The sequence below is a fragment of the Pygoscelis adeliae genome, unplaced genomic scaffold (genome assembly GCF_000699105.1).
Source record: "Pygoscelis adeliae isolate BGI_AS28 unplaced genomic scaffold, ASM69910v1 Scaffold30, whole genome shotgun sequence".
Taxonomy (NCBI): Eukaryota; Metazoa; Chordata; class Aves; order Sphenisciformes; family Spheniscidae; genus Pygoscelis; species Pygoscelis adeliae.
In genome coordinates, this window is record NW_008823915.1 from 1,885,506 (window position 1) to 1,896,873 (window position 11,368).

Here is an 11,368-nt window from a genome sequence, read left to right on the forward strand (position 1 = left end):
AAGCCTCCAATCATCCGGGACCTCCCCTGTGAACAAGGACTGCTGATAAATGATGGAGAGTGGCTTGGCAAGTTCCTCCACCAGCTCCCTCAGCACTCTTGGGTGGATCCCATCTGGCCCCATAGACTCGTGAGCGTCAAGGACCATAACAGCGTAGATCAGATCCTGCTCTGTTAGAGCAGCACAAACTTAGTATAATCAGAATGACTTCTGATTTACACCAATTAATGCAAATAGAGTCTTGCCCCTCCCAGACTCTTCTGCTTCTTGATGCCAACTGTGAAGGCTGGTAGTCAGGGAAACCCATCAAAGAAAAAAAGCACTTCACTCTAATCCATCATATGAAAGGATCCTGAAGTCATGGTGCTGCACTGGGACAGACCTGGAATAGTTCAGCCAGTTGCTTCCATGTTTCTCTGTTCACTTTCCCTGCAGTACCTTCCCCTGCTCTGAAATCCCTGTTTTTGTGATTATTTATGCAGCTGTGCCCAGCAGTGCCCCTGGCAGCCCAGAGCACAATGTTAGCAGCACTGACTGCAGGATGGCAGCACGCTCAGCCCTTGCGCCCAGCCCACTGCCCTGCTCAGGATGGGGCAGTGTTACCCACACTTCACCCTCCGGATTTAGCCTGCCTGGGCTGTCTTCTGCCCACCATCTACAGCACCTGTAGATGGGCTGGAGCTCACGAGAGATGAGGCTTGTGATGGATTGCTTTGCCCTAAGCTACCCCAAAGGGTGCCTCAAAAAAGGTGTCAGCCCCATCAGAGCACACACTCAGACCCTAAAACACATCGAGGGTAAATGGGAGGGTCAGGGTTTGCCATCTGCATTTTTGCGAGACGAAAGCTTCGCCATCAGTGCTCCCTCCCACCTTTTGAATTACTGCAGCCTACCCCATTCCTCCTCTTTCCAAACTCGTCTTCACACTTCTACTTCACTTTCCAAAGACCTCACTGTCTGCCCACTTCCCCAGCTCTCCCCTGACTGATGACTGTCCCTGCAGCCCTCCATCCTGCCCCCACACAAGCACCCCTCCCACCCCCAGTGCCCAAACACTGTCTTCTCAGCCTTGTTTTGCCTCTCAGCTCCTACTCTCCCAGGGCACCTGCAAGAATATGGATTGCCCTGCACAGCTCTTTTCAGGCCAAATAGAGCCTTGATGTAAGTGGGAAGAAAGGCTGAATTAGCACTTTTTGCTGTCAAGGATAGTTCAGTCTCTGAAACCATGCTGGTCTCTGTGGTAACCAGAAGAAGCAGCATTTTCTAACAGGCCTCCTTCCTCTAACTCATTGCACTGCATTTCAAGAGTGGACCAAAGCCTGTGGTCCAGCTCAAATTCCCCAGAGTGGCCATCAGCCCCAGCTCACGTGCAGACTAGCAGGATGCACGCGCAGAGAGGCCCCACCTTTTCACACCCCCTCTACCCTGGTAGCTTGGCTGGCTGGTCAGGCAGCCAGCCCATCACCTCCAGCCACCTTTCTTGATGAACCCTACCACCTCCTCTCTCAAGTATAACTGGGATTTGTGGCCATGTGGAGGAGCTGGGCTTTGCATGCATCCGAATCCAGCCACTCATTCCCAAAGACAGGCAGTCTCCATCCTGGCGGTGCCAGCTCCTGACAGCCTACCTTCCCCAAGCCCATTCAGGATAAAAAGGACCAACTCCCCACAGCACACAGTAAAAATAAAGGACGGCGCTTTCATATTTTGAGACAGAATTCAACAGGGAGCTGAACACGTGTCCTGAGCAGCTGCACAGAGACAGCAACAGCTGCAATGAGGAAACGGGGAACTGGTGGGGCTGGGAGCTCCGACCAGCCGTGGCCAAGCACAGAGGGAAGGATGGGGGGGCCTCAAACCTGCTCAGTGCCCACTCATGGTGGTGGAGGTCGAGGGCCCTCCCCTGTGTTGCGAAAGCCACAGTGGCAGCACTGCCTCGCTACACATCAGATTTGCCATCATGAGAGCCTGAAAGCAAAGATGGCTGGATTATTCTCACTCATTTTCTTTTGTATTATAATTGTTATTATTTGCAAGGACCTCAACAGAGGAAGTGTGCGGGAAGGGCTGTGCCTCCCCAGCACAAAGCAGTGCCCAACAACCCTCTCTGCCTGTTTGCCTGCACTATGAAATGAGCTCCTCTTGGTTCAAGGCACCCCCCCCAAATTTCCCCACTCCCCCTGAGAGAGCAGGGCATGCTGCTTTGCACTGCCTCCCTCTGCAGAGAGGCACAGCAAAAACTATATGTTGTTTGAATTGGGAGAGAGAACAGTAAAAGCAAGACCTCGCTCCACTTGCTTCTCCCCTTGGGGAAAGGATGAGAACAAAGCCTGTGTGACAAACGTTAGTCACGTTGTTCGACACACAACTGCAAGGCGCTCGGATGCCACCGGTGACGAGTGCCGTGTGAGCCCCTCCAAACCAACAGCCTGTAACTTTGCTACCAGCCGCAGGGCAATAGGACCATCCCCCAGGCTGTGATGTGTTCCCAGCCCAGCAGTGCCCAGGACTGCAGGGATGATGCCTGCATAGCAGTTTAATGCAGAAAACCTAGTCCAGTAATGTTGCAGCTAGTGCTCAGGTTGCTAGATGGGCCTACCTGAAGGCTGGTCAAACAATTTTCACTGCCAGCGAGCAAGGAAAGCAGCATGCAGCTGGGACAAATGCTTTCTTCACACTTGAACTTGTGGCAAAGCTTTATAGGTTGGGAAGGAAAAGCAGTGGTGGATAGTAAAATACTGTCATTGAGTTGGTGCATATCTGGCTGCAGAGCGCATTAGCAAAAACTGGACTGATGGTGCACTCTGAATAAATGTCCTCAAGACAACCACACTGGATGACAGGAGTGAGGGAAAACGGAGCCTAAACTTTATGCAGACTTGCTCTGGTTTTTGAGACAGGGAGCAGATGCGGAACGGGGCACTGCAAGCAAAACCAAGCAGGATGGGGCAGTGCAAAGCAAGCTGGAGCCACTCGAGCAGAGCACAACAATGAAATCCGCTTCCCTCCCCCCCCTTCATTTAGTAAGTAACTATTTCCTCGGAGTTAGGATAGATCTTGTTTTAATTGCAAAGTGAACTGTTTCAAGTCATTAGAAACATGGATGGCAAATGTCATCTCCATGGCAACATACCACATCCCCACAAATGCGCTCACACAGCTCACAGGACACCAGAGCAGTGCGGATGGCAGGCTCTGCTTCCACAGCAATTCCTCCAGCATCACGACCGGTACCTCAGCTTTGTGCTGATGATAGCCATAACATACAGAAAGGAAACACTGAGTGAACATATGCAATATAGAGAACAGCCCGTAAAACAGCAGAATTGCATAAAGGAATCTGGATAACAGCAAATCAGAGACTGCGCAGCAATTTTACAGTGGGAAACTGCATCAGAAAAAGCCTATGTCTTTCTAAGATCTATTAATGGGGTGTCATATGAGATGCAGGAAGAAACTATTCCACTGTACTTGGTGCTGTAAGGCCTTAGCTAGACTGCTGTGTCCAGCCTGGGGCACTGCTTTTTAAGGAACGTGAAAATACCAGAGAGAGTCCCAAGGAAAAATTATGAGGATGGCTGAAGAGTTGCAAAATGTGATTTACAAGGAAAGCTCAGAAGAAAGGGACTGGTATGGTCTGGCAAAGGGACAGCCTGAAGACATCACAGCAGCAGTCTTACAAGTTTTAAATTCTCATATAAAGAAGATGACAACCAGCTGTGCTGCAAGTCCCCCAAGGACAGCAGATGTGGCTGGCTTGCTTTGCAGCAGAGGAGGTTTAGGTCAGATCTCAGGGAACCTCGCCAGGCAGAGACAGTGAAGTCAGACTACACAGGGAGAGCGTGTGTCCACATGTCGGGAAGTGTCAGAGGGCAGAGTACCCAGGCATTCCTCACAGCTGTCTAGCGAGCAACTGATCCTGCTTCAGCCTGAAAAAAGGGCAAACGCTGGGCTCAGAGACCTGGCAAGGCCTCCTGCCGCCCCTAATTCTGTGACTGTAGGAAGCCCTGTGCAAATCTGCCTGCTGCCTCTTTGTCCGGATCCTGCTATATCCTTGAAGGAGACTGGTAAAACTGAACATGACCATACTTGTCACGACCAGCCCAGCCATTTCAACTGCATCCCAAACCACGGACTCTCAGATCTTCCACTTCTGATTCCAGCCCTTTTGGCTGGAAACCTCCTTTCCCACAGGATGTCCCGGTGTCTCCTGTCCTCCAGAAACTGCCCTCAATTCTGCAGGTATTTCCAGTTATCAATTTCCCTTCCGTCTTCTGTACACTCACTGTACAATGGTTTAACACAACTAGCTACAACTTGTTCCTGCCTTCATGCTGAATAGGCTTCTGCGTTCTTCATTTCATGAAAACGGGTATGACTAAAGCCTTTAATCACTAGTCTTTGGTTAAATCTTGTAATTCCCTTTCCAAATTCATCCACCTAAACTTTTCAACAGGTTTTTGTATGGCTGAGATCATCTAACCTTTCTTTGTATCTGGTGTAAAAAGACCAGCAGGGCCCAACCTAAGCCTCCTCTTCTTCATTATCTCCACGCAATGCCATCTGGCCAGCAGAACACCTTGACAAAGATACTCCAAATATGGGTTTGCTGAGAAGCAGCTCTGAACATACCTTTAAGAGAAGTTGCAAGTGGAGTACAAAGACATAAAGTGAAAAGAGATTTAAAAGATGTAAAGCCTACACTAAGCCAGGCAAGGAAGTGGTTAACTTGGGGTTCATTACAACAATTGTATAAATAGATGGCACAGGAAGTCTGGGGCCCTCAGAAGGAAGAGGAAGTGTTTTCCTTTCCTGAGCCAAGGCGCAAGGAGGAACTAGGAAACTGGTCATCTGGTTATATTGCTTAAGGCCAATCTTTTCTAACCAGAGTGCCTTAAAACAGGTATTTAAACACATACATAGGCATTTCAGTAACAGTCAATAAGTTTTCAAAGTTATAAAATTCTTGCAATACCCACCAATTTGAATGGAAGCTGAAAATCAGGTCACTTCTTTGGTGTGAAAGGCTGGCAGGAACTTTCTTCCTTTTAGATTTGAAAAAAAATTTCTTAGGCTTCCTGGTTTGGAAAAAAGTTGTCTTCAAGACTGTCTGTTAGCTAGGAAGTCTAGGTGGCATTTTTAAATTTACTTTTGCTCTTATGTAGGCAAGCTTTTATATTTCGCTAAAAAGCTGAACCTAAGAGCTAAGAAATTCCTGGTAAATTATTTTTTAAAGCATTTTAAAGCAACCTGGTTGTGTTTCAGTTTTGTTTTATCAGAAAACATTTCTTATTTTTAGCTCAAATCTTGTGCTAAAAAATTTCACAAGCATTTCACAGGAATGGGATCATAGACAGGAATCGCAGCTGGGAGAAACGGCTACTTCCCAAAATACAAGCCATCCAGAAACATACTCTATTTTGAATGCAACACCCGGGGCTGGGAAGAAATGGGTCTGACTAGGAGTACAAAGGGAGAGGAGCAAGAGTGGGGCTGAGGAAAAGGGGGATCCTGTGACATGGAGGGTTGGTAAAGGAATAGACTTTAGTAAGTGGTGGGAACCTGTGAGCTGGCAGGGGAGTTTGGATGCTGGGTAAAGCTCAGCAAGAGGGTCTCTGGCAGGGGAACTGAGCACGAGAGAAGAGGCAAGGGGAGGAATCCAGGGAACCTGGGCAGAGGATGCTGGCGGGTGGCCAGAGCAGCGCCTCCTCACCTGGAAAAAATCGTACGAATTTTTGGAGAATGGCACAGTGTAAGTGCAGCTGTAAATTATATAAGTTGAATAATGTTGGAGAGAATGGAAGGTGAATAGTCCCTGTCTCCTCTGAGATGAGAGATGGCAAAGGCTTTCTTGTCTCGCTCTGCACATGGTTTGGTCCTGATGCTCAAGTTTGCTTATTCATGTCACTTTTGCTACAGTGGCATTTTACATTTAAGACTTTGGGTGAAAATAATGGAAATCAGAGATTTCCCTCTGGGAAAGAGGGCTTTGGAATTTCTGAAAGAGATTATTCATGGAAGGAAACAAGGAATTGCAATTTAACAATAACTAAGTATGTATTACTTCTAGCTCCTGTTCCTGGCTGAAAACCAGACATCCAAACAAACAAAAAAACCCCCCTAAGTTAAAAGAGGAAAAAATAAAGAAAATTACTGTATTGTCAATCCTATAAAATTCCCTCTGTTCCTCAAATGCAACTGAAGGATACCATTACAGACTGCCTCTACCACAAGCTCCATTTCTTTAAGCATAATATAGACCTAAGAGACACTGTATATGAATTAAGGGCACTGCATCACAATTCCTTTCTTATTATATGTATAAAAAAATGGGAATGCTAAACGATTTTCACTCTCTTTCACACTAGTGTGCACAGAACATTTGTTAAAGTTCAGCACCTACTTCCTTGCTTGCTTGCAATATGTGCATGAAATATGAATCCTATTGCTGCTAGCTGGAAACAAGTCAACCAGGTGCAAATAAGAATTCTTGCCTCCATTGCTAACTGGGCAGGAGGGCACATCATGACTTCACTTCCAAATTGTCTGGTACAGTGCAAATCTAGATTAAAACCTGAACCCCCTCCTTATCCAATTTTGGCCAAAATGGCCATTTCACTTTTTCCCATCTGCAATGTCATGGAAAAGACTTAGGAAGCACAATGCATTTTGCTCATGCTCAATTTCAAATGCTTAACACATTCTATGCATGGTATGTGAGCCAAGTTTGAGTTAATCTTAAAAAGATCCTGACTATCATATCTGCCACTTCTGATCTCTTCTGGCCCTGCAAGAGTTTTCCTCTACGTGACCCCACTCAGGCTTCGTTCTGGCAGCCCAAAGGTTGGTCATGTTCACAGGTAGGAAGTGCTCCCCTGGCAGAACTGGGACACTTGCAAATTAAGAGTCTGTTAAGTGAAGGAAAATTGAAAGGAGTTTTCAGTAGAGTATAGCTGGCTGCCAAATTTTTATCTCAAGTTCCTTGTTGAAATTCTACATCCTAAAGAAAAACATATTAGAAGTTCTGGAAGGTAAAGGACCTATAGAAGTCTTTTGAACTGGCATTCTCCCACAAGATAAAGACATAGGTCATAAAAATAATGCACTCAGATCCTACTTAAGGACCCCATTCCACCCTGCTCCGGCACGCCACAATCCACACAAAAAGTATGTTAATTGCCAAATATCTAACTAATATAGTTAGATACAAGCTAGTAAGAACACCAAGCAATTGTAGGAAGCATCAACACCCTGTACTTGAGGTAGTCCTTCGCACTAAATAAAACATTCAAACCCTAGCCATCAAAAGATTTTAGCAACAAAGCATATTATGATCCAACTCATAGCACCAAGTGAAACCTCCTGAGCAACCAACCCTTTCAGCATTTCTCTGTGTTATAATAAATAAGATTTACATCAACAAGTAAACAATAGTATGGTTCCATGACAGAACATGAGGGACTGGTGTTAAATTTAGCTACAGGGTGCAAGTCAGATGAGTTGGTGATGAATGAGCAAGGACTGCAGATCCATGGGGATCTGATGCAATTTTTTTAGCACTTCTGTAGTGTGTGGGCAGAATTTAAGTAAAAGTTTTGGAGTACGCTACTTCTAACAACTTTCGTAATTTTATCACAAGGCTTGTGCTTTGTGGTTTTCCACTGGAAAGCTTCAGCACTTGAAGTCAAATTAAAATTTCCATTTTCATTTCTTCATAAAGTATCTAGCTCTAGTGATTACCAAGACAAGCTTGAAAACACAGGTCCTCAAGAGCTAGCAAGGCAACCAAGGCAGCAAGCATAACATAGTCATCATTTCTGAAGGCAGTTTGTGGAGGTCGTCTGATTTTGTCAGCACTCACTGCTGACAGTAACTGTGCTGGGGAAACTATTGCAGGTCACTGATACTTGCTTCTCGGTGGAAACTCCCAAGCACCCTTCAGCTCTTCCCTCTATAGAAGGCAATAAATACATCTCCATGCAACAGTGTGAGGGGTTTGACGTCCTACGAGAAAGAACTTTTTCCCGAGACAGGCGAAGGCGTGCCTACAGTGGCTCTGCCTGAACAGCAGGGCAGGAGCCCTCAGCTCAGATTAGTCCTACACTACATTTCTGGGGGTTTCCTCTAACCTGTGCAGGCAGACAGTGGAGGATCCGTAATCAGCTCTCTGCTTTCCCTATTGTCTTCTGTGCTGAATGAATCCCAGTTTCAACAGACACCAAGCACTAAATATGCACGAATTACATAAAAAACCCAGTGGAAAAGAGAAAATGTAAGATTAAAGAAGTTATACTTATTGAAGAGACACTGCTGAAGCAAAGCAGTGCAGGCAGGTGCATGTAAAACAGCTGTATTCACCACATTATACTGCATAACTTTCTGGGATTGCATAATTAAAAACCATAAGCAATACACAGATAAGGGTGAGCACCTTAGTGTTACAATTTCCTGTCTTCAGCCTGCAAAATTTCGCAGGCTTTAAGCTGCAGCAACTGTTTTCTATTTTTGTGACACTAAGGGTGACCACTTGTCCTTTCTTTCAAGGGGCTGTCCCTTATTTCATTTATTTACTGCATGAGTAAGACAAACCCTTACTCAATTAGAATTAAGCACTGAGCCATACCTACTAATTGAACAGATACAGAATCCAGCCTGAAAAAGCACAGTCATTTAACAAATCTAACCACAAAACTAAAACCAAACAAAAAACATCCTTCAAACCCTCTCCTTTTATGTTCTCCCCTGAACTGCACCTCTGGCATAAAAATAGCACATGTGGTGTTACAAATTTTTTGTTAAACTTTGCCCCCCTTGGACCCAACCCAAGGTCTCTGGTTTTGCATACGCAGGGATGTGGCATACAGTGAAGACAAACTTCTGGAAAGGCTGCCTAGCACCTGTGTGAACAACCAGTGCTTGCTGCATGTGAGATCTCCATGTTCGATCACAAAGAATACTTTATACTGAGTTAAGACTTTTAAACAACACAGATCACTGCATCCCTGCCAAGTGTTGGAGAATGAAGTTTAATACAGAATTATCTGGAAGTTTTAATTTAACAGCCTGCTAACACAGAGCAACCCCAGCCCATAAGAGAGCTTTGCTGTACTTGGCCCATGGGGTTTGCTGAACCCAGCTGTTCTGGGTGTTATCTTTTAAAATACTGAAAAAGGAGATCTTTAGAGCCACGGGATGGAATAGGAGAAGGGAACCAACTTAGACTTTCAGAGAAGAACCAAGACGGAAAACTCTGTCAGAAGTTAAAAATTGAAGACAAAAGAAGTCAGACAGCAGGGCAAAGACCTGGGAACAACCGAAAGTTGCGTGGTGACTTCATTCTCTCAGAGGGACTTTGAAATGACTGAATCTGAGCTATCTTTGCTAAAGTCTGTTTCATTTCCCTAAAACATTTTGTCATTTGAAATCAAGTCCTGTGTGCTTTGCATTTATGCAGCAACCTTAAAACTAAAGGATTCTACATTTCTTTTAAACTTTAAACAGAAACAGCTTCAACCACCAAAAGGTAAATTTGAAAAGTACTGGTGGAGCAGATCTCATTTACCTAAAACAAGTGCAACCAGGACAATCCTTCAAACTGAACAAGTTGTTATTTAAAGGTGATCATATCTTTATATTTTATATCAGTAATAAGCTGCAGCGCATGTAGTGTCTATTGGTCCCATTCCCTAAGACTGCAGAGCAGATCGAGTGAGCAAGATCTAACTGGAGCCTAAGTGTTACTTGTGACCTCCTGAGTGAGTTACATTTCTGTATGGGGGACGCAGCCTGCAATGATACATCCCATCAGCAAATCAAGATACATCTCTAAAGAAGAAAAGGCATCACCCTGTCAGTAACAAGTGCAGAAATGATTTTGTACAGATGGCGATATCTGCCATAAGACTCATTGTAAACAAATTCAATAGCAATGTTTTCCAAGACTCATTCCTATCTTAAATGATCAGGACAAAAAGCCTCACATAGCACCAACAATATATTAGCTTCTCTTTCTTTGAGTAAACAACTCAACACTTGCCTGAAAATTAGTACTCTTCTGTGTGACCCATCATGCCTCAAAGCACAGAAGCAATAAAACACAGTGCTTCATTACCACACTGCTGAAAGGGGAATAATCTGCCATCTCCCTAAATACTTTAAATTCAGTTACGAAGCTTCATCAGAAGTCTTTGGAAATATAAAATGGCTAAGACAATCAAACAGATTAAATGCTATGTGACTGATAATATTAAAGCTAACATCCATCAAGTTACGGAAAAATGAGAATATTCTTTTTGATAATGTTGGTTGTGTTAGTTTTCAATTATTTTTCCTCATCTGCCAGGAGAGGTTTAGAATTTCAGGAAAGTTTTCATTTTGCTAGTCCTGGAGATGTTGAGGTGTGTGTTCCCAAGGTGCTCATCTCAATTAGGATTATACATTTGGCCTCTCAAGCACAGAGTGTAGCTAATTTGAAAAGTGTATTTAAAAAAAAAAACAAACAAACCCTTCTTATAGTTCTCAGTCCATGAGCAGGGTTACTACCCCTTCCTTTAAAACGTGCCCACAGAAACGGTTGATTCGGGATGGAAATGTCTGCGGGGGGGTGAGGGGAGAGCAAGAACTTCCTAAAGTATATTTGCAGCTGGAGAAAGTTTCTGTGCCCTTGGAGGGCCGAGGCTCCCACCACCTCCCAGCCGCTCGTTCCCGTCCCCCAGCCAAAGTCTCTGCCCCACTTTTGTGCCAAGAGCAAACCTGATTGTTCGTGTCAAGCTCTCATAGCGGGAACTGAAAGATGCAGCAGAGTAGGAAAGAGCTGCTCAGTATGTGGTTGTGGGTGGTCAAAGCCTTTTGAAAGGATAATACAGTGAAACATTTATTCTTCTAAAACAATAATTGTTAAACTGGTTACTGTTTAACAGCCCTAATCTTTATCTTCTGAATCTTAAAGTATTTTGCAGCGCCTGGAAGTTGCTTTTGTACAATCAGTGAGGATTGCCTATTTGCAATTTTCAATTGTTTAAGCATGATGAAGGCTTTATGACATAACACATTTATTGGAGGGCAAACTGTAACTGAAATTGATGACATTCTTTGGCATGTCACTCTTTGGAGTAAAATTTTATCTGAAAGCATATCCCAAGGAAAATGAATTTCACTTCATGGCATGCATTAGCTTTCAAATACCTGATTTCATTTTTTGAAGCTTGAAAAACAAAATAATAATATCACTTTAACTTGATTTAAGACATCTTCTCTGAATGGTTTTTTTAATATTTTCAGGAAACTGAAACATTCTGGAAGGGTTCAAACTAGACAAAAGCTGGATATGGTTTGTTTGTATGAAGAATTTTGTATACTGAGAGATTCA

General features: G+C 44.2%; 1 protein-coding gene across 1 annotated transcript in view; it reads right to left on the reverse strand.

Moving 5' to 3' along the window:
- Positions 1-11,368, reverse strand: part of INPP5D (inositol polyphosphate-5-phosphatase, 145kDa) — a 61,543-nt gene that overhangs the window by 35,620 nt on the left and 14,555 nt on the right. The gene's annotated exons all lie outside the window — the stretch shown is intronic.